The sequence below is a fragment of the Eriocheir sinensis genome, unplaced genomic scaffold (genome assembly GCF_024679095.1).
Source record: "Eriocheir sinensis breed Jianghai 21 unplaced genomic scaffold, ASM2467909v1 Scaffold1182, whole genome shotgun sequence".
Taxonomy (NCBI): domain Eukaryota; kingdom Metazoa; phylum Arthropoda; class Malacostraca; order Decapoda; family Varunidae; genus Eriocheir; species Eriocheir sinensis.
Window position 1 is genome coordinate 18,316 of NW_026110499.1, and position 27,890 is coordinate 46,205.

Here is a 27,890-nt window from a genome sequence, read left to right on the forward strand (position 1 = left end):
AGGTCAGCCGGAGACGTGGCAACAAGGTCTAGCGGGCTGTCTACGTCAGAGCCGCCACTTAAGATTTGCCGGACTATAAATGTTCTTCAATAGTGTCTTTTACTGTTACGGAATAATCACACTGTCCTGCCTGGGGGTTGGGATGGCATGTTCCTCCCTTCTCCCTTGTTGTTTACCTGCAACAATAAACTATCAATCAATCAATCAATCAATCAATCATAAACAGTTTATAGGATACGTTGGTTATGGCATTAGGTCTTAATTCTGTCCTGTGACATCAAGATCAAGGTCAAGATCAACGGAAGAAAACAGAGCAACGCTGCGAAGTTTGCCACACCGCCCACGCCTCCACGCCCACACAGTGCCCCCACGCCCACACAGTGCCCCCACACCCATCCAGTGCGTATTACAAGGTTATCATTACAAGCTTACCTATTACAAGCTTTTTGGGGGAGATTCAGGTGATGGGTCAGTATTACTCCAGAATCACACCCAAGCTTACCCATGTCAAGTTTACCTGTTTCAAGCTTTTTGTGGCTGAGGTGACAGCTTGGTATTATTCCAGAATCACACCCAAGCTTACCTGTTTCAAGCTTTTTGTGGCTGAGGTGACAGCTTGGTAATATTCCAGAATCACACCCAAGCTTACCCATATCAAGTTTACCTATTTCAAGCTTTTTGTGGCTGAGGTGACAGCTTGGTATTATTCCAGATTCACACCCAAGCTTACCCATGTCAGGTTTACCTGTTTCAAACTTTTTGTGGCTGAGGTGACAGCTTGGTATTATTACAGAATCACACCCAAGCTTACCCATGTCAAGTTTACCTGTTTCAAGCTTTTTGTGGCTGAGGTGACAGCTTGGTATTATTCCAGAATCACACCCAAGATTACCTGTTTCAAGCTTTTTGTGGCTGAGGTGACAGCTTGGTATTATTACAGAATCACACCCAAGCTTACCCATGTCAAGTTTACCTGTTTCAAGCTTTTTGTGTCTGAGGTGACAGTTTGGTATTATTACAGAATCACACCCAAGCTTACCCATGTCAAGTTTACCTGTTTCAAGCTTTTTGTGGCTGAGGTGACAGCTTGGTATTATTCCAGAATCACACCCAAGCTTACCCATGTCAAGTTTACCTGTTTCAAGCTTTTTGTGGCTGAGGTGACAGCTTGGTATTATTCCAGAATCACACCCAAGCTTACCCATGTCAAGTTTACCTGTTTCAAGTTTTTTGTGGCTGAGGTGACAGCTTGGTATTAGGTAAAATTCTAGTGTTTGCCCATACTCCCCCCTCCCCCCCATACAAGCCTGGGGACCTGGTGGGAATGCGGGGTTTCGGGTGGGGGACACAAAATCCGTCGCATTCGCGTATTTTTTTTAGTGTGGGGGGGATAGAAACTCCCTAGATCTAGGGAAATTCCCTAAATTTAGGGAATTTTTCCTCCCATCACCACTAAAATAAGCGTTTGCGATGAATTTAGTGTTTCCCATACGGAAACCACGCACTCAGCGGATCCCCAAGCTTGTTTTGGGAGAGAAGCGTAGTGAACCCACCAAACGATGCTCACCTCACCATCTGGCGTGGCACCGGCAGCCATCTGTGCTCACATAAACGCCTCCACCACACTCATGCCCTCTCTCTAGTACGTTGTCACCTCATCGCAAGGTTTCTGTCCTCCAAGTAGAGTCCGTGGCACCAAACACAGTGTATCTTCATTGTTTATCACTGACACAAGTAAAACCAACGGCTAGCCGGGATCCATCCAACACCGCGCCTTTAACAATACTACGGCTTGTGCAGGAAGTGCAGGCTCTCGAACCTCTTTCCCGAGCTGTTCGAACACGTGAATCATTACTGACCGGATTTTGAATCAGCTTCACGGGCTCGTATTCCCAGTATACAAGGTGATTGTGGATATTGACTCCGCGCTTCCAGAATACGATAATACGCCTCCATATAATCATAGTAAAAAAAGAAAAGTACTTAAAGGTAAAGAAGCCGAATTAATCCCCTTCCCCCAACGATCTTGGGGGACCTGCGTGAACTCGGGGTATTTGGGTGGGGGAGCATATTTAAACTACTCCAACCGAACTTAACGACCCCCCTGCTAACCAAGGGGGGGCTGTGCCCCCCCTGGACCCCCCCCTCTTAAAGGTGCGTGTTCTAAAAAAAAAATAACCACGCGTGGTGGACCTGGTCTCACATGCGTGGGCTAATGGCTAACTAAGCGTACCATCGCTAACCTAGCGTACCATTGGAAATAGTATTAGGTAAAGGTGCGTGTTAAAAAAAAAAATAATAATAATAAATAACCATGCGTGGTGGACCTGGTCTCACCTAGCGTATCATTGCTAACTGGATCATTGGCAACGCTGCTCATATTGCAATGGCGTCGCCATGTAAACACATCGTCCGTATGTATAATATGCCCTTAAGTACAATATGGAGGCGTAATATCGTATTTTCGAGGTGCGGAGTGATTTTCAATAATTACCTTGCGTGGTTTCCGTACGTTGTAAAAAAAACCCGGAATGTATGAAATTTCCCTACATCTAAGTAATTGTAGCTAATTTCCCTACATCTAGGGTATTATTCAGCCCCTCATAACTCAAAAACTATGCATTTGCGACGCATTTCATGTTTACCACCGCATTCCCCGAAGTCTCAATGGCCCCCTAGCCAATTTTGGTTGCGAGGGGTGAGTATGGGCAAACACTAGAATAATACCTGGTATTATTCCAGAATCACACCCAAGCTTACCCATGTCAAGTTAACCTGTTTCAAGCTTTTTGTGGCTGAGGTGACAGCTTGGTATTATTCCAGAATCACACCCAACAAGTTAACCTGTTTTTCAGTTTTTTGTGGCTGAGGACAGCTGGTATTATTCCAGAATCACACCCAAACTTACCCATGTCAAGTTTACCTGTTTCAAGCTTTTTGTGGCTGAGGTGACAGCTTGGTATTATTTCAGGGTTAATCTTAGGGAGCACCACTCCAAACCAATATTCGTAGTAAATTAGCACGTGAGAGAATTTTAATTAAAATGCATTTTCGTGTACGTTTTACCTTGGGGAGGGGCCAGGGGGGCAAGCCTCGTTAATTATAAAGTTGGGTGCTTGGATTTTCTAAGTCCATTGTTATTGTTTCACGAGCGCCTCTATGCACAGACTGAGCCTCGTACCTGCCTTGCAGTGCACCATACAAACTATATAGTTCCCAAGTCAGTACGCGCATGGATCCTTATGATTTCGGACATAAAACGGTCTTTATGAGTTCTACGTTATTTTCTTCGCTATATTAAAGCACATAATGGCGCAAGTATTTGTATTTTATAATTTTAAACGACTATATGAGTTTTGCAATGTTTAAATTATCATAACTTCATTGGTTTTGACCAAAATGAAGGTATGTAGAATATTGGCATGTACTCATAAAAAAATAAATATATATAGGTTTTCAAAAACATCCATGATGTGCAATATTAATTATTTTTAATATGTCATACACAGTTCATGATATTCATAATAATCCGGAACATGAAGGAAGTTACAAAACGTAAAATATACTAATAAACAATAAAGAGTTTGCACTACGCGCTAGACGGAAAAGCTTGCACGTTTGCAGTGATGCTCTGTACATTTTCGCTCGCGACTGCTTTCTTATCTTTCAACTGCGTAGGTGATAATGTAGGGTTATTTTGAAGGACTCCAGGCCTATTTCCACTGCAGTTTTAAACCGACATTCCTCGCTTATAAAGGAAGGGTCAAAATAGTGTTATACCACAAAATCGCATTTTTGGCCAGATGGCGCTTTGTACGTTTTCGCTCGCACGGCCTCATATTCAGGATGTATTACTATGCGGGTTGAATCGCGCAAGCAGCGCCACGTAGGCATGTTTTCAGTCAGTTTTCATCGCGCCGCCATGATGGATGGACCAGAGTCTCACTCTCTCACTCAATATATCATTGTACTTCACCTCTCAGTAAGTGTTGACTGACTATTTAACCTCTTTATTGGTATGCATGTAGTTAGACAAAAGGACCGATTACTATCCAAAATTGAATCGAATAATGACCCGGGCGTGTGACATATGTGCGTTTTGTGAATAGCGGTCGCATGAAGCTTGTCACGTGTCAGAAACCAACCGGATATTGTTCGACGCGCATACTCATAGTTTAAGTAGAATGGAGGCCAGGGTGATACGTAGCAATCGTTAGGTCACTAACGGGTCATATATGACAGCTGTCACAAATCTGTTGCATTTTGTACCCCAAACTTCTCGGTAACAATGATCTACCATCAACTTACAAGAAGTGGATGGGTTAACCGTCAGTATTGTACCATATGTTTTTATGAAATATGACATTTCCCAAGAGTTGCTCAATTATACGGATTGGGGCGGTGGCGGTGGGGGGGTGGGGGGGTTCCACTACAGTGACCATCTAATTACGCGCCCGACACTCGTCAACAGATCCGCTGCGGCGGCTGGTAGGTTATATTGGAATAAATTACAAGAGTATACGTTAGGGATTTTCCTTACTTTAGACTAGGGAATTTTCCCTATATTTGATTTTTTAGGGACATTTTGGAAGCCCATTTTTCAGTGATTTGGCCTTCCACCACCAAAACAACGGTTCCCTACAAGGATTGATGAAGCTAACTGATGGGTTAAGAATAGTTTTAGTACCGTGCCAGTATTTCAATCCATTACCTACCTTATGAAACAACACTAGCTATTTATATATCTTTTCTACAGATGTTCAGCAACCATGGAAATGCTTTCGAAATCCAATTCAAGGACTATTTATTATTGAAAATATGGGATAATATTGACAAAAGTGCAGCCTCCTGTGGTGGCAGCCGCGACGATGGTGCAACTGGTGTTGCGAGAAATACCTCTTTGCAGAAAGAAGTCGCATATACATGTGGGTCGAGGGGGGCGAAGCCCTCCTCATTAGCAGGTCGTAAAGTTCGGTTGGAGTAGTTTAAATATATTTGACATGCGGTGTGGCCCGTCAGAAATTACGCAGCGCGGGTGGGGTGGGGGGGGCCACTATGCCCACCATCCAATGACACGCCTTACATTCGTCAACAGACCGAATGCTAGGTCATATTGCAATAGACTACAAGAGTATGCGTTAGGGACTTTCCCTACTTTTGAGACTATGGAATTTTCCCTGTTTTAGGGATTTTTCTAGGGAAATTTTGGAAGTCCATTTTTCAGTGATTTGGGCTTCCCCCCCCAAAACCCCGGTTCCCCACAGGTCCCCAGGCTTGTCTTGGTGAGGTAGGGGGGCTGGGGTGTTGGAGGGGGTGGAGTGTACTTCTTAAGATTTACCGAGGTAACAGATTGGTAATATTCCAGAATCACACCCAAGCTTACCCATGTTAAGTTTACCTGTTTCAAGCTTTTTGTGGCTGAGGTGACAGATTGGTAATATTCCAGAATCACACCCAAGCTTACCCATGTCAAGTTAACCTGTTTCAAGCTTTTTGTGGCTGAGGTGACAGCTTGGTATTATTCCAGAATCACACCCAAACTTACCCATGTCAAGGTTACCTGTTCCAAGCTTTTTGTAGCTGAGGTGACAGCTTGGTATTATTTCAGGGTTAATGTTAGGAAGCACCACTCCAAACCAATATTCGTAGTAAATTAGCACGTGAGAGAATTTTAATTAAAATGCATTTTCGTATACGTTTTACCTTGGGGAGGGGCCAGGGGGCAAGCCTCGTTAATTATAAAGATGGGTGCTTGGATTTTCTAAGTCCATTGTTATTGTTTCACGAGCGCCTCTATGCACAGACTGAGCCTCGTACCTGCCTTGCAGTGCACCATACAAACTATATAGTTCCCAAGTCAGTACGCGCATGGATCCTTATGATTTCGGACATAAAACGGTCTTTATGAGTTCTACGTTATTTTCTTCGCTATATTAAAGCACATAATGGCGCAAGTATTTGTATTTTATAATTTTAAACGACTATATTCAGGATGTATTACTATGCGGGTTGAATCGCGCAAGCAGCGCCACGTAGGCATGTTTTCAGTCAGTTTTCATCGCGCCGCCATGATGGATGGACCAGAGTCTCACTCTCTCACTCAATATATCATTGTACTTCACCTCTCGGTAAGTGTTGACTGACTATTTAACCTCTTTATTGGTATGCATGTAGTTAGACAAAAGGACCGATTACTATCCAAAAATTGAATCGAATAATGACCCGGGCGTGTGACATATGTGCGTTTTGTGAATAGCGGTCGCATGAAGCTTGTCACGTGTCAGAAACCAACCGGATATTGTTCGACGCGCGTACTCATAGCTTAAGTAAAATGGAGGCCAGGGTGATACGTAGCAATTGTTAGGTCACTAACGGGTCATATATGACAGCTGTCACAAATCTGTTGCATTTTGTACCCCAAACTACTCGGTAACAATGATCTACCATCAACTTACAAGAAGTGGATGGGCTAACCGTCAGTATTGTACTATATGTTTTTATGAAACATGACATTTCCCAAGAGTTGCTCAATTAGACGGATTGGGGCGGCGGCGGTGGGGGGTGGGGGGGTTCCACTACAGTGACCATCCAATTACGCGCCCGACACTCGTCAACAGACCCGCTGTGGCAGCTGGTTGGTTATATTGGAATAAATTACAAGAGTATACGTTAGGGACTTTCCTTACTTTAGACTAGGGAATTTTCCCTATATTTGATTTTTTAGGGACATTTTGGAAGCCCATTTTTCAGTGATTTGGCCTTCCACCACCAAAACAACGGTTCCCTACAAGGATTGATGAAGCTAACTGATGGGTTAAGAATAGTTGTAGTACCGTGCCAGTATTTCAATCCATTACCTACCTTATGAAACAACACTAGCTATTTATATATCTTTTCTACAAATGATCAACAACCATGGAAACGCTTTCAAAATCCAATTCAGGGACTATTTATTATTGAAAATATGGGATAATATTGACAAAAGTGCAGCCTCCTGTGGTGGCAGCCGCGACGATGGTGCAACCGGTGTTGCGAGAAATACTTCTTCGCAGAAAGAAGTCACATATACATGTTGGTCGAGGGGGGCGAAGCCCTCCTCATTAGCAGGTCGTAAAGTTCGGTTGGAGTAGTTTAAATATATTTGACATGTGGCGTGGCCTGTCAGAAATTACGCAGTGCGGGTGGGGTGGGGAGGGCCACTATGCCCACCATCCAATGACACGCCTGACATTCGTCAACAGACCGAATGCTAGGTCATATTGCAATAGACTACAAGAGTATGCGTTAGGGACTTTCCCTACTTTTGAGACTATGGAATTTTCCCTGTTTTAGGGATTTTTCTAGGGAAATTTTGGAAGCCCATTTTTCAGTGATTTGGGCTTCTCCCCCCCCAAAACCCCGGTTCTCCACAGGTCCCCAGGCTTGTCTTGGCGGGGTAGGAGGGCTGGGGTGTTGGAGGGGGTGGAGTGTACTTCTTAAGATTTACCGAGGTGACAGTTTGGTAATATTCCAGAATCACACCCAAGCTTACCCATGTCAAGTTTACCTGTTTCAAGCTTTTTGTGGCTGAGGTGACAGATTGGTAATATTCCAGAATCACACCCAAGCTTACCCATGTCAAATTTACCTGTTTCAAGCTTTTTGTTGCTGAGGTGACAGATTGGTAATATTCCAGAATCACACCCAAGCTTACCCATGTCATGTTTACCTGTTTCAAGCTTTTTGTTGCTGAGGTGACAGATTGGTAATATTCCAGAATCACACCCAAGCTTACCATGTCAAGTTTACCTGTTTCAAGCTTTTTGTGGCTGAGGTGACAGATTGGTAATATTCCAGAATCACACTCAAGCTTACCATGTCAAGTTTACCTGTTTCAAGCTTTTTGTGGCTGAGGTGACAGATTGGTATTATTCCAGAATCACACCCAAGCTTACCCATGTCAAGTTTGCCTGTTTCAAGCTTTTTGTGGCTGAAGTGACAGCTTGGTAATATTCCAGAATCACACCCAAGCTTACCCATGTCAAGTTTACCTGTTTCCGTTCACCGGTGATGAGGTTTAGGCCCCGGTCTGCCGCTGCAGCAGCGCTCCACAGGGCCGCCAACATTACAGCAGTAACATTAGCACCTAAAGTTGTCCTCAATCTTCACCAGGGTTGTTGATTTTTTTTAATAAAAAAAAATGATTTTTTTTAATTTAAATCAGATTTTTTAATATAGATTGATTTTTTTATATTTTTTTATAAATGAAAATAATTAAATGAACGTAAACCTCAATATTGTCTACATTAGTTTAAAACACATGTTGGAGTAACCTTGTATCATATTACATCGTGATAAGTAACCTGGCTGGCTGTCTGAGCCAGTCCTAAGACTGACCAGCTGCAGCCAGCCAGCCAGCCATGGCCAGCACCACACCACAACTCTCTAGTCTCTTAACAGTCTAACCAGATCATGTCCTGTTTTGGACATGTCCTCACTGAAATTGCTCAAAGAAAAATGACAGCAGCTTCAAATCAAAGTATCAGAAAAGACTGTGGATGATATATGTGTGTATGTGAAGTACTTCCTTGAAAAATAGGAGTATATGTTTCAATTATTTCCTTTACTGCAACCCTGATCCTCACGTTTGTAAAGTCGAAGGATTTAGTGAATAAGTGAGTCTTCAGCGCTTTCTTGAAGATTGCCAGACTGCCACTGTTCTTAACCTGTAGAGTACCGCTGACGCGTCTCACACGTTAAAAGCGATTTGCAATCATATACCGTTGACGCGTCAGACGTGTTTGCAAATTACCGTAATTAATTGCAATTGAAAGGACGCACCTGTGCGCATCTATACACTCATATGGGTCAGAGCGTCGACTTGTGAGTCAGCCTAGCCTCTCCCAGGCCAATATGCCCCCAGGGGTGACGTCGACCCACATGGAAAGTGAATTTGGGCGTGTGACACGAACGAAATCAAGTCCGAAACAAAGTGAAAACGTTCTATAGTCATTGTAAGGTCAGCCGAGTAGTGACCTTGAGCCAGTCACACACACACACACACACACACAAACACACACAAACATTCCATCACAGCTGAATTGATTCTTCTCGGCACCCGGTACTGGTACCAGGTGCCGAGAAGAATCGATTCAGCCGGCACCCGGTACCAGTATCCAGTGCCGGGAAAACTCATGATCACTTGGCACTGACCATTACTGCTAGTGCCGGTACCGTTTGGATCTTGGTGACGCTTGGGGGCGCGCGGCCTTGCCAGTCGCTGTGCAGTATGGGCCCTGTTGAGACGATAAGCCTTGAATGTTGTGCTCGTTGCTGAGTCTCTGCCTCGCTGACCGTCTTTCCAAGTTCCCACCATTTTGTCCTGCTTTTCGTTTCCATCATAGCTCCCGTCTCCATTATTTTATCATTGGATTTATTTATTGGATTTACTAGATAATTCTTCATGTCCGATTCTTTTTCAGGTTGCTAATATATATCGTTATTGTTATTAGACTATGATCGAGTACTTCCATAATATCTATACATGCTATTTTTTTTTTATCGAAAAAATAAATATTCACTTCATTCAGAGAGAGAGAGAGAGAGAGAGAGAGAGAGAGAGAGAGTACAACAGAAGAAACATCCTAATTGAGGGCAGAAATAAATGAGAGTAAAAAGTCCACTGTGTGTGTGTGTGTGTGTGTTTGTGTCACACACACACACACACACAGTAGACTTTTTTCTCTCATTTATTTCTGCCCTCAATTAGGATGTTTCTTCTGTTGTACTTGTAATGTGTATATTATAACATACATGTGAATGTGTGAATGTATGTCGCAACGCCATGGCATAGCCACCTAGGAGGATGTTTATTAACACGTCAGGGCATAGGTTGTGCTTAGGAAGTGTTCCTTGCCATGAGAACGGTGCTTATTCAGCAAGCCTGCTGCACCGGGCCGCTCCTGTACTGAGAGTAGCCGGCAGAATATAGCGGCCGGGGTCTTCTGAGAAGCAGATTTGACAGACATCGGCGAGCTTCCCCTCTCCCTTTTAGCCTTGCGATCCCGCTGACGTTTTACACAATCAACCGTATGACCGTATGACCGTCGCGCTGACAGTACGAACAGTGGCGCTTAGGCTTTTCGGTGGCGGACGCCACCACCGATGAGGACGCGCTAACATTAGCGGCTTTCTGGTCGACAGAGGCTACAGTGGGAACTGGCGCCCCGTCTTTCTCCTTAATTTTTGTCTTGATTATCAGCACGAAATCGTGCAACTTGTCAGTGGGGCCGTAGGCTAGGGATAAAGAACTTTTTCGAAACTGGCCCTTGATGACAGCCATGTATACAAAAAATTCCAAAAATTTGAGAAGATTAGATAGAGACATATTATCTCCCTCTGTCCAGCCACCAGCTCTCAAATATGAGCCCAAATCAGTAGACAACCGATAGGCGTCTACTTGTCCGGCTAAAAGCCCTTTACTCTCCACAGCTGAAATCAATTTGGTCACAGCTACATTAACACCTTTGACGAGGCTGTGCCTAACATCTTCCCCAAAAGACTCCAGAAAATGTGACCGAAACTGGGCATAATCTTTGGTTTGTTGCGGTTCCATGAACGCGCTGGTGTACATAAGAGCTGATGCTTCTGTTCCCGGCTTTAATCTAGACCTAATGAAGGAGATTTTATCACCCGGTTCTGACACAAATGAGTTGTTCATAACATCCTCGCATTGCAGGATGAAGTCTCTCGCACTGTAATCCGGTTCATTGCCTGCGAAAGCTCTGACTGATGCCGTAGTCGGCAGAAGTTTAATAGTGTTAGTAGCCATTGTGGATTCTTGGTTAGTTAAGATATTACCTTTGTTATCATGCGGGAGAGAAGAAGGAGGAGGAGGAGGAACTCTGTCATGAGTTGACCCGCTCCTTAGGACATGGGAATTGTCATCCTCGGCGGTCGCATCCAACTCCTGCATCAACTTCTGGAACTCCTTGGCCAAAATTTCTATCTCTGTATCAGATTGACCTGCCATTTAAAAAAAAGGCATTAGGAAAATAAGGCTTCATGAGGAAAAATATGGTAAAAGGAAAAAGTATCACCGCTAAGTGTGTGCTCACTCGCCTCAGATGCTTCCAAAACGCATTAAAAAGAGGGAAAAGAATAATGAGTGAATACTTGGCATGATAAAAACACAAGCAAGGAGAAAATAAATTAAATGACTACACTCAAAATGCAAACAATGTTCACAATTCAGGAAAAATATTAAACATCCCTCTACACTTGAATAAAATTAAACAGACTAAGGGAAACTAGAGATGGCTCCACACGGAGGCACACAAAGCACGTTAAAACACCTGAAATGTCATCAACAAGTGGTGTATTAATATAATTAGTGTTGTGTCAGCTACATGCATGTGGATACCATAAAAATGTGAAGATGGTGACCGTGGCACTCCTTCGTCCTCTGCTCTCGCCCGCCGCCCGCTATATTCTGCCGGCTTCTCTCGGTACAGGAGCGGCCCGGTGCAGCAGGCTTGCTGAATAAGCACCGTTCTCATGGCAAGGAACACTTCCTAAGCACAACTTATGCCCTGACGTGTTAATAAACATCCTCCCAGGCGGCTATGCCATGGCGTTGCGACATACATTCACACATTCACATGTATGTTATAATATACACATTACATCCTCTCTCTCTCTCTCTCTCTCTCTTTGAATGAAGCGAATATTTATTTTTTCGATAAAAAAATAGCATGTATAGTTATTATGGATGTACTCGATCATAGTCTAATAACAATAACAATATTTATTAGTAGCCTAAAAAAAAAAGAATCGGACATGAAGAATTATCAATAAATCCAGTAAATAAATCCGAGCAATCTGGTACTGGTACCAAGCAATCTGGTACTGGTACCTGCCCACCCCTAATTATTAGTGGTCTGGGAAGCTGCTGCAGGTGGCACATCACGGTATAAAGAGTAGAAATGAGGAGAAACAGTCATGCCTCACAAGGTGGATCAGTTTTGCTTCCTGGCACTCAGATATTGGCCTTAACCCTTTCATTGCTAAGCGCTCGCAATGAGACTATCCCCTCAGGCGCTCTTGGGCACCCCAGCGGGGGAAGGGGATCTCCTTTAACCGCTATATGTCAAAAACTATTCGTCACAGTTACAAAACAAAAACACCATTTGAAAGAAGCAGCCAAGATCTATAAGATTCGGTTATGTAAGCCTCTCCTGTGAACGTACAGGCACATTCAGGGGATGTTTTTTGCTGTGAGTGCGACTGGCGCTCACAGCGAGCTTTTAGCTCCACCAGCAAGTGACGCTAGTGCTCGCTCTTTTAACCGCTGTATCTCAAAAACTATTCATCATAGCTAAAAAAACAAAAACACCATTGGAAAGAGGAGGCCAAGATCTATATGATTCAGTAATGTGAGCCTCTCCTGCGAAAGTACAGGCACGTTCAGGGAGTGTTGCCTGTGAAGACGTACATTTATACGTGTGCGACGGTCAGCCATAAGGCAACTGCTGTAGATCTCTTGATGATGGGGTGCTGCCAGGGCAGTATTGCCAACTGCAAAATTTTAAACTATTTGGTCAAAATATCAGTCATGTGATAGGTGAAGCTATGCAAAAATGTTGCTATACTGGTCGACAATTAACATCCACCAGTTGCTCGTCCGTAGATTTTCCGCGCTGGGTTGACATGATTTTCCACCAAGTTTAGTGAAGAACTCACTCAATTGGTAATCCTGTGTTGTGAGAATTAGCGTTGGAACACTCTCATACGCGGGAGATTTGTGTGTGGCTGGAGGTCGCAGCGAGCGTTTAGCGGCACCAGCAAATATGCCTAACGCCCGCTGCAAGCGTTTAGCAATGAAAGGGTTAATGGAGCACTTGGAGGATGTGATGGCCGGCTGGGAGGCGTCAAGGCTACAGGGAACCATCCTGCCAGACTGGAAATATTGGAAATAAGGAGAAGTAGTCAGGGTTTTGCCTAACCTAACTTGGGTAGTGTGTAGGAGGAGTAGGCTTGGTCTGTGAAGCACAAGGGGCATATATTCTATATTGTTCATACCTCAGTGTATTCAGATTGATCTATTGAGCATCGAAAATGGTCTAGAAAATATGTTCAAATTGGAATAACAACATACGTAACTGAAGTGCAATCAATCCCCCCCTCACGACTCGGCACACACTGAGTTAGGGGCCGAGAAAGTGAGGACGACACGACTGAGTAATGCCTAGATGTGTGTGTTGTCAGGTTAGGGTGGGGGGGTCGAACCCCACCCCCCCCAGTTAGCTGTTAGGTATGTTAGGTTTGGTCAGGATAGGTTGGGGGGGGTTGAGAGAGGGCAAAGCCCCCCGTTAGCCGTTAGGTTACAAATCGGGATTGGTTTAGTTTAAAAGTAATTTGTGACACTTGAGAGATAGAGAAACCTCACACGCTCACTCACATAGACGGAGTGTGCTACAGGGAACTGTAGTATTCCTGATATATGTACCCTCCTAAAAGTAGTTTTTTGCTGGTTTGGGCATATTTTGTGTCCTGAAAATAATACGTCTACTCCTGCTACATTTTTACCCCTGAGCTGAGGACAGGGCTGGAGTTTGGATCTTGAGGTGGTTCAGTTCAGTTGTAGGCCTGAGATAGGCCTTGGCATCGGCTCCCACTAGGCTGTTTCTTTAGTTGTGCTGCAGTTCCTGTGTTTTTCTGTGTCTTGTTTTCCAGATAGTTTTAATATATTCTTTTCTTTCTTGTATATCTTTGATTCTTTGTTCACCAAAAAGTAGTGATTCTGCTATTATTTTTTCTGTGTTATGAGAAGTTAGTTGTAAGTAAAATTTTCTTCTTATATCTTCATATCCTGTACATTCTAAAAGAAAATTTTGTAATGTTTCCTTGTCACAGTCATCATATGGACATCGCTCACTCTTTCCTTGGTAGCCATTTCTCCAGTAAGTGTCAAGTTCATGTTTTGCATATATACTTTCAGGTTCTTTATCCATGTAGTCTCTCCCTTCTCATATTCCTGCATGAAGATCTCTTTCATCCGTTCATTTCTATTCTCTTTTAGTATGTGTTTAGTAAACATGATTTTTATTTTTGCATCTTGGGCTACTGTTGATGTTGCTCCTACTTCTGATCTCAAGGCGCAGCTTGCTGTATACGTTGGGTTTGGGCACGTGAAGAGATGGGGGAAGGTGAGCCTCTGGGTGTTAGGGTGGAGGTGCCAGGTTGCCGCCCACCAGGCAGGCCAAATAGAAGCTGAGTCCAGTGCCGAGTGAGGAGGTTGAGGTGGTTTGGGCACGCCAAGAGGAGGAGATAATATTCACGAGAGGGTAGCCACCTCTGGCAAAGGTAATACTTACAATGTGGATTCTTTTTTGGTCCCTGAATGCAGTGTAGTAACAAGTGACTTCTGGAAAATAGAAGGTGGGTCAGGGGGGGCATAGTCCCCTGTTAAGGGGGTCAGGGGGACCAAGCCCCCCCATTAAGTAGGTTATGTTAGGTTAGGTTTGACTAGTTTAAATTTATTCGGCATGCGGTGTTGGCCGGCAGAAATACGCAGTGCATGGCAGGACAGAGCGGCTGCAGGGGTGGTCTACTATGCAGGCCGGAGTTGCGAGAAATACCTCCTCGCAGAAATAAGTCGCTCTGCTGTCCACCACGCATGTTCTATGCCACCACCACCTACAATTACCCCGAATTAGGTGTTTTATGACGAGCCCTGTTTAGGGTCCACCATACCACAGCCACGACTCCGGAAAGCCCTGAAAAGGGTCTGCCGACGTTCTCGGGTTGAGTGGCAGGGATGGAATAAATCATGATTTTTCTAAAAAAAAAAAAAAAAAATTGATTTACATGAATTAAATCAGATTTGTTATTCAAATTGATGTTTTTTATTTAAATGATTTTTATTGCAATAATCCTTGTTTGTTTCCACTTGTTATTTGTTTCAGTCTTATGAGGCCATTTTCTTGGATTAAACTTGGCAATGTGAAATGAAACCATAGTTTAACATCCTTTAAGATACTTTTCCTGTATAACTGATTTACATGTTATTCCTTCTTTATATACCGATCTATATATATATATATATATATATATATATATATATATATATATATATATATATATATATATATATATATATATATATATATATATATATATATATATATATATATATATATATATATATATATATATATATATATATATATATATATATATATATATATATATATATATATATATATATATATATAGTCCCTCAAATAGTACGGTTCCGGTTTTATACGGATTGTCATGGAACTTTTTTTTAGGATTTTTAAATTTCCCGCTCGTCGCACCAAGTAGCTATGGCGTGAGTGGCAACACTGTTCTCCCAAAACACCTGCTGAAAACACCCCAAAGCGTTCGAGATAGGTGTTCACCTTGCAGAAGAATTCAGATTTAGGAGAAGTTACGTTTTGGGATGAGTTACGTTCCCGTAGGGAGAGCATACCACGTGAATAAAAGCAGTGTTCGTTGTATCTATGATCTTGATCTTGGTCTTGATAACACTGGTGGCCTGGGATTTCTCCCTTGGTGTTATGGCCATAGTGTTAGTCTTCCCCACTCCCTACCCGTCCCCATGCCCATACGCGGGACTGGGGTATGGACAAGCCTCCCCATTAGCTTCCCATCCCCGGGACAGATATGAGGGACCAATCCGCAGGTCATAATAATGTTGGCAGCACTTTCAAACCAATAATTACAGAAAACGAAATAAATAATGCATTTTTTACACACCATTGTATTCATATACATTATATATCATAAAACAAAACAATAGGTCTCCTCTCTCCTACCTACCTACGATACTGTTCAGCGAGATTCATGCTACAACAAACAAAGGTCTCTCCTCTCACCTACCCACGATACTGTTCAGCGAGATTCATGCTACAACAAACACTTAGGCGTCACCCCTATCACCTACATACGATACTGTTCAACGAGATTCATGCTACAACAAACACAGGCGTCCCCCCTTTCACCTACCTACGATACTGTTCAGCGAGATTCATGCTACAACAAACACTTAGGCGTCTCCCCTCTCACCTACCTACGATACTGTTCAGCGAGATTCATGCTACAACAAACACAGGCGTCTCCCCTCTCACCTACCTACGATACTGTTCAGCGAGATTCATGCTACAACAAACACTTAGGCGTCTCCCCTCTCACCTACCTACGATACTGTTCAGCGAGATTCATGCTACAACAAACACTTAGGCGTCTCCACTCTCACCTACCAACGATACCGTTCAGGGAGATTCATGCTACAACAAACACTTAGGCGTCTCCTCTCACCTACCTACGATACTGTTCTGCGAGATTCATGCTACAACAAACACTTAGGCGTCTCCCATCTCACCTACCTACGATACTGTTCAGCGAGATTCATGCTACAACAAACACAGGCGTCTCCCCTCTCACCTACCTACGATACTGTTCAGCGAGATTCATGCTACAACAAACACTTAGGCGTCTCCCTTCTCACCTACCTACGATACCGTTCATCGAGATTCATGATACAACAAACACTTAGGCGTCTCCTCTCACCTACCTACGATACTGTTCAGCGAGATTCATGCTACAACAAACACTTAGGCGTCTCCCCTCTCACCTACCTACGATACTGTTCAGCGAGATTCATGCTACAACAAACACAGGCGTCTCCCCTCTCACCTACCTACGATACTGTTCAGCGAGATTCATGCTACAACAAACACAGGCGTCTCCCCTCTCACCTACCTACGATACTGTTCAGCGAGATTCATGCTACAACAAACACTTAGGCGTCTCCCCTCTCACCTACCTACGATACTGTTCAGCGAGATTCATGCTACAACAAACACAGGCGTCTCCCCTCTCACCTACCTACGATACTGTTCAGCGAGATTCATGCTACAACAAACACTTAGGCGTCTCCCAACTCACAAACCAAAGATACTGATCAGCGAGATTCAGGCTACAACAAACACTTAGGCGTCTCCTCTCACCTACCTACGATACTGTTCAGCGAGATTCATGCTACAACAAACACTTAGGGGTCTCCCTCTCACCTACCTACGATACTGTTCAGCGAGATTCATGCTACAACAAACACTTAGGCGTCTCCCTCTCACCTACCTACGATACTGTTCAGCGAGATTCATGCTACAACAAACACTTAGGCGTCTCCCCTCTCACCTACCTACGATACTGTTCAGCGAGATTCATGCTACAACAAACACTTAGGCGTCTCCCCTCTCACCTACCTACGATACTGTTCAGCGAGATTCATGCTACAACAAACACTTAGGCGTCTCCCCTCTCACCTACCTACGATACTGTTCAGCGAGATTCATGCTACAACAAACACTTAGGCGTCTCCCCTCTCACCTACCTACGATACTGTTCAGCGAGATTCATGCTACAACAAACACAGGCGTCTCCCCTCTCACCTACCTACGATACTGTTCAGCGAGATTCATGCTACAACAAACACTTAGGTGTCTACCCTCTCACCTACCTACGATACTGTTCAGCGAGATTCATGCTACAACAAACACAGGCGTCTCCTCTCACCTACCTACGATACTGTTCAGCGAGATTCATGCTACAACAAACACTTAGGCGTCTCCCCTCTCACCTACCTACGATACCGTTCAGCGAGATTCATGCTACAACAAACACTTAGGCGTCTCCCCTCTCACCTACCTACGATACCGTTCAGCGAGATTCATGCTACAACAAACACTTAGGCGTCTTACCTCTCACCTACCTACGATACTGTTCAGCGAGATTCATGCTACAACAAACACTTAGGCGTCTCCCCTCTCGCCTACCTACGATACCGTTCAGCGAGATTCATGCTACAACAAACACTTAGGGGTCTCCCCTCTCACCTACCCACGATACCGTTCAGCGAGATTCATGCTACAACAAACACAAGCGTCTCCCCTCTCACCTACCTACGATACCGTTCAGCGAGATTCATGCTACAACAAACACTTAGGCGTCTCCCCTCTCACCTACCTACGATACCGTTCAGCGAGATTCATGCTACAACAAACACTTAGGCGTCTACCCTCTCACCTACCTACGATACCGTTCAGCGAGATTCATGCTACAACAAACACTTAGGCGTCTTCCCTCTCACCTACCTACGATACCGTTCAGCGAGATTCATGCTACAACAAACACTTAGGAGTCTCACCTCTCACATACCTACGATACCGTTCAGCGAGATTCATGCTACAACAAACACTTAGGCGTCTTCCCTCTCACCTACCTACGATACCGTTCAGCGAGATTCATGCTACAACAAACACTTAGGCGTCTCCCCTCTCACCTACCTACGATACTGTTCAGCGAGATTCATGCTACAACAAACACTTAGGCGTCTCCCCTCTCACCTACCTACGATACTGTTCAGCGAGATTCATGCTACAACAAACACTCAGGCGTCTCCCCTCTCACCTACCTACGATACTGTTCAGCGAGATTCATGCTACAACAAACACTTAGGCGTCTCCCCTCTCACCTACCTATGATACTGTTCAGCGAGATTCATGCTACAACAAACATTTACATTCAGGTTTTTAACATCACATGATAGAGTACAGTTTTTTAGCTTCAACATTATGCAAAAATATGTTTTGTATAGTAAATAGCATCTCTGCTACAAGCAAAGCAATTCATCTGCTACACTCATATGAAACACAAGGCGCCGTCACTCACGCGTGGCAGGAGCTGGGTAATCAAAACTCCATCATTATCCACAGCGATATTATATATGCCGGCATGGCTGGAGATCTGGGGGGCGGGGGCCCGGGGGTCTTGTCTCCTTGTGGGGTTCCCCCCACACACTAGCTTCTACAAATGAGTATGGCAACAAAAGGGGGCTCCCAAATGGACCATTTGGGGGGGGCAGCAGGTCCCTTTGTTGGGGGCCTGGGGGGGTATCTTCTTATATGACCCCAGCACCCCTTCCCTTAGCTACGTCACTGAATTTAGCCATTAGACCTGAGCCTGTATCATGGCACCCCCTTCAAGCTGTCACCCGGGGGCGACCGCCTCCCCCGCCCCCCCCCCTTACTACGCCATTGTACTGGGGTCATTTTGAAGGGATTTAGCCAATAAAAAAAATTACTCCCAGTGCGGTACTGGGGGCCACTTTTGTATCACATAGGGCGGTACGCTACGGGTTAACATCCCCGGGTAACTCATTATAAAGCCGCGGGGCACTCTTCTGAAATGCTATGAAACCCAGTTCCAGGTTGACCCTTGGCTCATAGAGTCTGTGCTGTTCTGCACTGTGTCACTGACATGGCGGTGTCGAATGAAATTCTTGCAGTAAATTTCTCATATATCCAGGTTTACCAAGTCGCTTTGCTTGGTAAGTCAAGACACATTTTTTGTAGACTATTCGTGCCTTAATGGGTAGCCATTGCAAGTCTATAAGTGCAAGTGTTACTCTCTCACGAGGGGCAGAGCCTTTATTAGCCTTGCAGCTCTGTTCATGACAAGTTGTAATTTCTTCAGCAGATATTAGGAAGGCCATAATAAAGTGAATTACTACATGGCTACACTCTTCAAAAAAGATTGTGTTAACACTAGAGGTGGTGGCGTCGCCCTTTACATCAAAAACTTTTTGCAACCCACTGACAGAACACCAAGAGACTAACGTTGAACATTTGAGCGTGCGAGTAAACATTGCAAAAGTCAATCTAAATATATCTGTCACCTACAGGCCTCCGGGGTAATCACTCTAAGAAGATGTCGAAATGTACAGCGTTTTAACCTGTACAGTGTTTAGTACGTACATATACGTACCTCTTAGGGAAGTGTTTAGTACGTATATATACGCCAGCTCTTTTGAGGGCTTATACGCCCTTTATTTTTGTTCGTGTATGTAACATTATTCATTGACAGTAAAGAGGAAGAATTTGACAAGTCTTCGTATTTTTAAATGGATGTTAAAGGGCCTTTCTGTACATTTGTCTGCATTCCAACAAAAATCATTATACAAGAAGGTAAGTTACTTTTTTCTAGGTAATTGTTCCTTGATTCTATAATCAGTAAGTGTCATGATTTCTTTATTCAGGGAGTGGCCTGTGGAAAAGTACCGTGGGAGTCCCCGCCATTTTGATTGAGAGAGCGGGAAGAGTCACAGATCAGGCGGGAAACAGAGGCTTTTCAAATCATTTCGTTATTACTGCCAATGCTGAGCTATGTGTGGGATGCATGACCCACTATGACCAAGTGCATGTGTTAGGTTATTAATAAATAACAATTCCATAGCCGTTAGGGCGTTTTAGCGTAAGTGTTGCACAGAAAAACGAGATGTTTGTATGGCGAGAGCTGGCATCTTGACTGCGGAGCCCGGCTGAGCATTGTGGGCCGCCGCCGCACCCATCATCTTCCTCCGAGACTCCACCATGAGCTGACGTCCCTCGCCCCCTCCCACGCCACGTTCTCCATCGTGGGGTTTTCCTGCCTTCTAGTATCCACAATTCCAGAGTGATTGTATACTCAGGTCAAGGGAAACCCGTGGGAGGAAGGAGGGCACGGCACGTTGCAGTGAGGAACGAGAAGAGGACAGAAGGACTCCAGGCCGAAAGGACCACGAGGAAGACCAGGTGTGGTTTCCCCCTTCTCCACCTACAGCTAAGTAACCATTTGCCAGGATGTTTAGGATAGCTACTTGGTTGCTGTGTGCTTGGTGTTAATTAATTATTCTTAATTTCCAGTGAGTTTCTTTGTTGTTTTCAATAAACTTAAGAGCAGGTTTATCTGGGTTTTGCTTACCCTTTGAGAAATGTGATTGGTCAGATATTTAAATAATAATGGACTAGAAGGGCTGCGAGTCTGATAACTCAATTTTCAGATATTCTATTTTATATTTTTTTATTGCTGAAAATTTACGGGATTTTCGGAAGTCCAGACCTTTCAAGAACCCCACAATAAGGCATGTGGAATTGTAAATTATGGTTCAGAGTAATCGGAAATGAAAACTTATCGTCGGAAGCATCATTGTGTTTTCTTGAACTTTGTGAACTACGGTTGTAGTAGAGACGGCCTTGAAGTGAGTGGTGTTGCCTGATGCGCATCCAATCATTTTCTTGTACTTACAATTCCTGTTTATTTTTTGAGGTTTTTATGAGTAAAGCAGTACTTATACATTACTTACGCTTTAGGGTTGTGAGAAGTGCTTATAATGGAAAGTACATAGGCTCTAAAAAAATTTAAAGATAAATTTCCCTTTTCTGGTATGACACCGTTAGCTCTGAGACACAGAAAAATAAGACAACGAACAATCTAGGGTTCCATTCCTCGCATATATATATATATATATATATATATATATATATATATATATATATATATATATATATATATATATATATATATATATATATATATATATATATATATATATATATATATATATATATATATATATATATATATATATATATATATATATAATATCAAATAATTTGTAATTTGTTCTACACTTTTAGGGCAAATAAAAAAATACGAAAAAAGTGCAACCTGGCATGACTCCGATGACAAAAGACGACACTGTACGGGTTAAGGCAGTCACTTAATAACAGCGACTCCCTGATATTAGGACACTTTAATCTCCCCCATATCGACTGGGTGACACTGTCAGGCACAGAAGGCGAGTCACATAGAATGATCGAATTTTTAAAAGAAAATTACCGAAGCCAAATGGTTTCTTAACCAACTCGACAAAATAACATACTTGACCTTGTTATAGTGATCCAAGATAATCTAGTCAGTCATGTCACGGTAGGAGAACACCTTGGTTCTTGCGATCATAGATTAGTGTGCGTCGATATCAGAGCTCAATCAACAGTGACTGAAAATAAAGAAAAGCTGCTAAATTTCAAGAGGTAATTTCGTAGAAGTCCGACAAATAATACAGGTGACGACAACGTAGAGGAAGCCTGGCTAAACTTTAAAGATTATTTACTCACTCAGCAGAACACTTTTGTCCCAATGTGTGAGAAGCGAAGTAACACTAATAAAAGCCCACCTTGGAATAATAGCGAAATTAAACACTCGATTAAGGAGAGAAAATTGCTGCGCAGGCTAAAGAAAGAACAAAGCACGCCCGAAAACATTAGACTTTATCATGAAGCCAGGCGGTGAGTGAAAAGATTGATATGTCAGGCAAAGTGTAGATATGAAGAAAACATTGCAGCCAACTGTAAAAATAATCCGAAACCCTTCTTCAGGTATATAAAAAATAGGAAGGCTGGAATTGGACCTTTAACAAACAGTGACGGTGCACAAGTGTCTGACAGCCAACACATTGCAAACCTCTTAAACAATTACTTTTCCTCGGTGTTTAATACAAGCAGTCTTCCCACCACTACCACCAACACCAGTGACGACAACAGTGCTAACGTAAATCTGGAGCATGCATTGCCAGACTTTGTAATAACTACTGATGAAGTCATTAAAGGTCTCGAATCCCTTAAAACAAATAAAAGTCCCGGACCCGACGAATATATCCTATACTGCTTAAAGAAACAAAGATTGAAATTCTCCTCCCTCACAACTTTTTAAGATGTTCTTGCGACAAGACATCGTCCCTTCAGATTGCAAAAAGGCCAACGTGACACCAATTTTTAATAAGGGAGACAGAAAAATACCAGGTAATTACAGGCCCATTAGTCTAACTTCAGTTGTAGGTAAGCTGCTCAAGAGCATAATTAGAGACAAAATTGTGAGTTACCTTGAAAGCCACTCATTAATTGGGGATTCACAACATGGCTTCCGTAACAAAAGATCGTGCCTATCAAACCTATTGACCTTTTATAACGACCTCTTCTCAGTTCATGACGTAACCAAATCACTGGACGTAGTCTATCTTGATTTCCAGAAAGCATTTGATAAAGTCCCACATCATAAATTACTTTATAAATTAAAGCACATAGGTATTGACGGTCAAGTAAACCAATGGATCGCGAATTGGTTGAGCAACAGACAACAAGAGTGGTGATTGACGGATTTAACTCAGAGTGGGCGCCGATCACTAGTGGCGTCCCTCAGGGCTCGGTTCGTGGCCCAGTGCTCTTCATTATTTACATCAACGATGTGGATGTTGGACTAAAAAATTGCATTAGTAAATTTGCAGATGACACAAAGATTGGTAACTTGGTTCTCACTGACGAAGACAGGCAAAGCCTCCAAGAGGATTTGCACAAAATGGCCCCCCCCCAAAAAAAAAAAAATCTCCGCCCCTCCCCCCCCCCGAAAATCTCGAGTGTATGCGGATAGTGGGTACAGAACTGTCTCGCTTATAATGTGCTGCAACTATAATACGGAATGTGTCGTCGGCTGTAGGCATATGCAGGCGCGGATATGGAAGTGGGAAACCAGATGGCCCGGGCCCCCCCCCGAAAAAAATATTAGGATAACTAAAATATTTGAAACACTCAGGAATTGAGAAAACATAAAATATATCTCAGATACCCCTAAAAAGCTAGAGAGCTGGGGAGCGAAGCCGGCCGCCACTAGATAGCTCTGGACGCTGTCCTCCAAACTTTAAAAAAATCCTCCTCCATAGGCTCCTTGGGCTTTACTATGCGGAGGTGGACGGGATGCTCAGGCATGATTTTTTTTTTTTCAGTGTCTGATGTAATTTTTCACTCCTGCAGGGCCATTGCACAACAGGCACGTGCCCAGGGCCCCGCGCACTTATGGGCCCCGCACTCATCTAACAATCTATATACTCGTACAGGGCTGTAGTACACCGTACCCAGGGGGTGGGTCGGACGACCCCCCCCATCTGCTAATATGTCCACTTTCTAGGAGAGTCAAAACGAAAACTGTAACCTTTCTGTTGCATTTCTGGAGAGCTCAGAATTTTTTTTATTTCCAGTATTTCAGTGACGGAATCGTATATTGAATATTATAGAGCAAGATTTAAAGGCCTAGGAAAAAATCTGTGACCTCATTCCTCACATGCAAGCAGAAAGTGAGTTTTAGTGCAGACCACTATCATCATTCGGCACTTCGAAGAGGAAATAAAAGGAAGACTTCCTTGCCTTTGTGCACGCCTATGACCTCACCGGTAAAGGTTTAGCCTGGCTCCTTTTGCGCACCGTTGAAGACCTCGGATTGGACATGATCAAGTGCAGGGGACTTGGTTTCGATGGAGCAAGTGCCATGATGGGAAAATTCAAAGGGTGTGCCGCAGTACTCATGAAGAAGTACACCCTGGCCAAGCCAATCCACTGCTTTAACCACCGGCAGAATCTAGTACTGACGAAGGCGTGTGACGTCAAGGAAGTGAAGATTGCTCTTCAAACACTGACCGAGGTGTACAACTTCGTTCATTCTTCGAATATGCTCTCTCCGCTTCACAGAGGTTGTCAACCTCACCTAGGCCAAGCGCAAAAAGCTTGTTCCCCTATGCCCCACCAGGTGGACTGAGAGGCATGACGCAGTGCTGGTTTTCATTGAATTTCTGCCTGTCATCGCTGTTTTTCTAGAGGAAGAACTTGACGCCAACGCTGGGCTTCTTCTCATCGCCATACGTGTTCCCCGCTTTATCGTTGGACTGGTTGTAGTGGAGTGTATATTGGCGGCTTTTGGCGCATACTCTCGAGCCGAGTCGAACTTTTCAGAGAAAAGATGGCGACCTAGTGTCAGCCTGTGCCACGATTCGTGGCATCAAGACCATTTTTGCCAAGTTCAGAGCAGATGCGGAGAATCATTTCCACGACATGTTCATGAAAGCGGAAGAGCTTTTGGTCGAGGTGGGGTCATTGCATGACACCATCCCTGTGCCACGACTCTGTGGAGTGTGTACGAGCATTTTGGAATGTGTCACAGGGGTGAAGGGAAGAAGTGTGGAGTGGTGGAAGAAGTGAAGCGACAGACTTTAAAGTGGTTTGGCCACGTGGAGCGAATGGAGGAGAGTAAGATGACCAGAAGGGTGTATGTGTATGTTTATTTGTCTCCGTGGTTGTTTGTTTTCAGAGTTTATGTCTTCTTTAATCTTGTTGGTGACAATTTGATTCTTTTGTGTTTAAACATGTCCGGTTTTGTTTTATTTATTTATTTATTTATTTATTTATTTATTTTTTTTTTTTTTTTTGATCCACGCTATCTTGTTGTCCTTTCTCTCAAAGCGGTGACGCTCTGCACACTTCCCTGCTCTGCTCTTTCCCTTCCTTGATGCCCTTTTCAGCCGCCGCTGAGTGGCTTAAAACTACCCACATGCTGTCCAGAAGTCCACCTATCAACCCGGACTCTAGATTCTAGGATCAAAGATGAGCTCTGGGAGGGCAGCATGAGCCAATGCAAGATGGCGCCACTATAAACACTCGCCTGCGCCAGAACGGGCTGGGCCGATCATCAGGACCTACCGGAAAGAAGCCTTGGACCGACCATCAGGATCCACCGGGAAGAAGCCTACCGGTGCAATAGGCCGCAATGTAAAAAAAAAATATATATATATATATATATATATATATATATATATATATATATATATATATATATATATATATATATATATATATATATATATATGTACATATTACTCATCTCCTCTGCTCTTTACTCATCACGTTAACTCCTTCCTCTTCTCCAGTCCCTTGACTCATCTCCTTTACTGTTTACTCACCTCCATTGTGATGTGCAAGTGTTGTTTTGTTTCCCTGACAGACTGTGGTGAGAGAAGTCCTTCGTCAGCACACTGTCAACATACTGGCAGCACATTATCAGCAGACTGTCACCACGTCATCAGCACACTGTCACCCTGTCATCAGCACACTGTCAGCCCATCATCAGCACTGTCAGCACATCGTCAGAACATCAGCACACTGTCAGCCCATCATCAGCACACCATAACCACAGTCAGCACACTGTCAGCAAGTCTTCACCCCCGTAACAGTCTGCCTGGTAAGCCATTTTTCGTGTATTTCCGGATATTTTCCTCAGCCAGTTTTCCGCCATGGTGCGGTGCACACCTTTGGGCAGAGTTGCCTTTGTCCTTCTGTGTGGGGTGTGCGTGTCCTCAAAGTCGCCTTTCTCAACTCTTCTGCCCATGACCGGAAGATTACCAAAATGAGACGGCTTTTTTCAACTTCCCAAAGTCAAAAACATGACAGGGAGTTTGTTGATGAAGGTGGCGATAAAACAACAGCTTTTGCTAGTTTGGGTTTGTGGTTTATGAAGCCAGTGTGTTCATTTTGTAGTTTTTCCATAGTGAGGAAAGTGATCGGCTTAAATAGCTTGTTGAGCCGTGTCTCTCTCTCTCTCTCTCTCTCTCTCTCTCTCTCTCTCTCTCTCTCTCTCTCTCTCTCTCTCTCTCTCTCTCTCTCTCTCTCTCTCTCTCTCTCTCTCTCTCTCTCTCTCTCTCTCTCCCCAATATTTGTTAATGTCTTGTTGTTTTGGCAAGTGTTTGTTGCATCCATTGTTTTGCTGTGGACTTTGTACAGCACAAGTGCTTGCATTATTTTGTCTCTTTATTGAGCCAGAGGCCTTCTAGTAGTCATGGAGGTCTGTCTCCTTTAATCTTGTTGGTGACGATTTGATTCTTTCATGTTTAAACATGTCTGGTTTTATCTTATTTTTTGTTTGTTTGTTTTTGATCCACGATATCTTGTTGTTCTTTCTCTCAAAGTGATGGCACTCTGCACACTTCCCTGCTTTGTTCTTTCCCTTCCTTAATGCCCTTTTCTGTGGTGGCTGTTCTGCAGCATTGTTCTGTCTCTGTTTTCTGCTTCCCATATCCACAAGGTGCTTTTCAGCTGCCTGCTGCATGGTTGCCTCCAGGTTGTCAAGGGCAGCTAGTTCACTGCTCTGGGTCTATTTTGCCTCAGTTTCTTTGATGCAGTTGTCACAATATTGGGGTTGAAAACCAGTAACTGTGTTGTGCTCTGCTACATTTTATGGAATTTGTAGATGCTTTTGGTATTCAGTTTGAAGCATGTTTCTATGAGGCTGTGATCTTTGTCCCAACAGCCACCCCTGGTGCTGATGCAGCAGCGAGGGTCTGAGGTGGGTGCCGTGCTGCGTCCTCACTGCTGCTGGCTTCTGTTGCAGTGGAGGCTGCAGGGCCGGGCAGTAGCCTGAGGGGCCAGGACCAGCAGGAGCAGCCTGCCACTGCTGTGAGGATCAGTGCCAGACCATGCACTATAGTACAGTGCAACTCCTTCATCATATTTGTGCCAAAGAAAAAATTCAGTGCCATAACTTTGAACAGCACCTTGCATGCTCTGATCAGGGGTGTTCAGTAGAACCACCACCACCACCACCACCACTTTGCAACTAGCATCTCCAGCCATAAAGGAAAGGTCGAGTTTGAGTGAGAGAAGATTTGAGACCGAGAGCAAGTTCACCAGACACAGCCTTGCACACACTGCTGAAGGGAAGCATGAGTGCCAAGAGTGTGGGAAAAGACTCCCTGGGAAGGGTGACCTCAACAAACACACCCACATACTCTGGTGGAAGACCTCATGAATGCCAAGAGTGTGGCAAAGTGTTTGGTCAGAAGAGTGACCTTAATAGACATACCCTTACACACACTGGTGAAAGACCTCATGAATGCCTAGTGTGTGGCAAAGTGTTCAGTAGGAAGAGTGACCTTAACACACACACCCTTACACACACTGGTGAAAGACCTCATGAATGCCAAGAGTGTGGCAAAGTGTTCAGTAGGAAGAGTGACCGTAACAGACACACCCTTACACACACTGGTGAAAGACCTCATGAATGCCAAGAGTGTGGCAAAGTGTTCAGTAGGAAGAGTGACCTTAACATACACACCCTTACACACACTGGTGAAAGACCTCATGAATGCCAAGTATGTGGCAAAGTGTTCA

General features: G+C 43.8%; 3 long non-coding RNA genes across 7 annotated transcripts; 1 reads left to right on the forward strand and 2 right to left on the reverse strand.

The window, feature by feature from the left end:
* Positions 1 to 114: 114 nt before the first annotated feature.
* Positions 115 to 27,175, forward strand: LOC126989467 (uncharacterized). The gene is made up of 3 exons (XR_007743302.1): positions 115 to 399; positions 25,729 to 25,965; positions 27,031 to 27,175. It is a non-coding gene; the product is annotated as an uncharacterized LOC126989467 (long non-coding RNA).
* LOC126989468 (uncharacterized) lies at positions 428 to 5,535 on the reverse strand. 3 transcript variants are annotated; one of them, XR_007743304.1, is made up of 3 exons: positions 5,480 to 5,535; positions 812 to 1,216; positions 428 to 583 (listed from the first exon to the last, which is right to left on the reverse strand). It is a non-coding gene; the product is annotated as an uncharacterized LOC126989468 (long non-coding RNA). The 3 variants fall into 3 exon arrangements; XR_007743305.1 differs by lacking the exon at positions 5,480 to 5,535 and adding an exon at positions 2,776 to 2,831 and having other exon boundaries at positions 1,040 to 1,216; XR_007743303.1 differs by lacking the exon at positions 5,480 to 5,535 and adding an exon at positions 2,776 to 2,831.
* Positions 15,975 to 19,762, reverse strand: LOC126989466 (uncharacterized). 3 transcript variants are annotated; one of them, XR_007743301.1, is made up of 8 exons: positions 17,984 to 18,136; positions 17,862 to 17,921; positions 17,602 to 17,733; positions 17,160 to 17,477; positions 16,594 to 16,907; positions 16,406 to 16,467; positions 16,152 to 16,215; positions 15,975 to 16,089 (listed from the first exon to the last, which is right to left on the reverse strand). It is a non-coding gene; the product is annotated as an uncharacterized LOC126989466 (long non-coding RNA). The 3 variants fall into 3 exon arrangements; XR_007743299.1 differs by lacking the exons at positions 16,406 to 16,467; positions 17,862 to 17,921; positions 17,984 to 18,136 and adding an exon at positions 18,368 to 19,762 and having other exon boundaries at positions 15,975 to 16,215; positions 17,602 to 17,665; XR_007743300.1 differs by lacking the exons at positions 16,406 to 16,467; positions 17,602 to 17,733; positions 17,862 to 17,921; positions 17,984 to 18,136 and adding an exon at positions 18,368 to 19,759 and having other exon boundaries at positions 15,975 to 16,215.
* Positions 27,176 to 27,890: the final 715 nt, after the last annotated feature.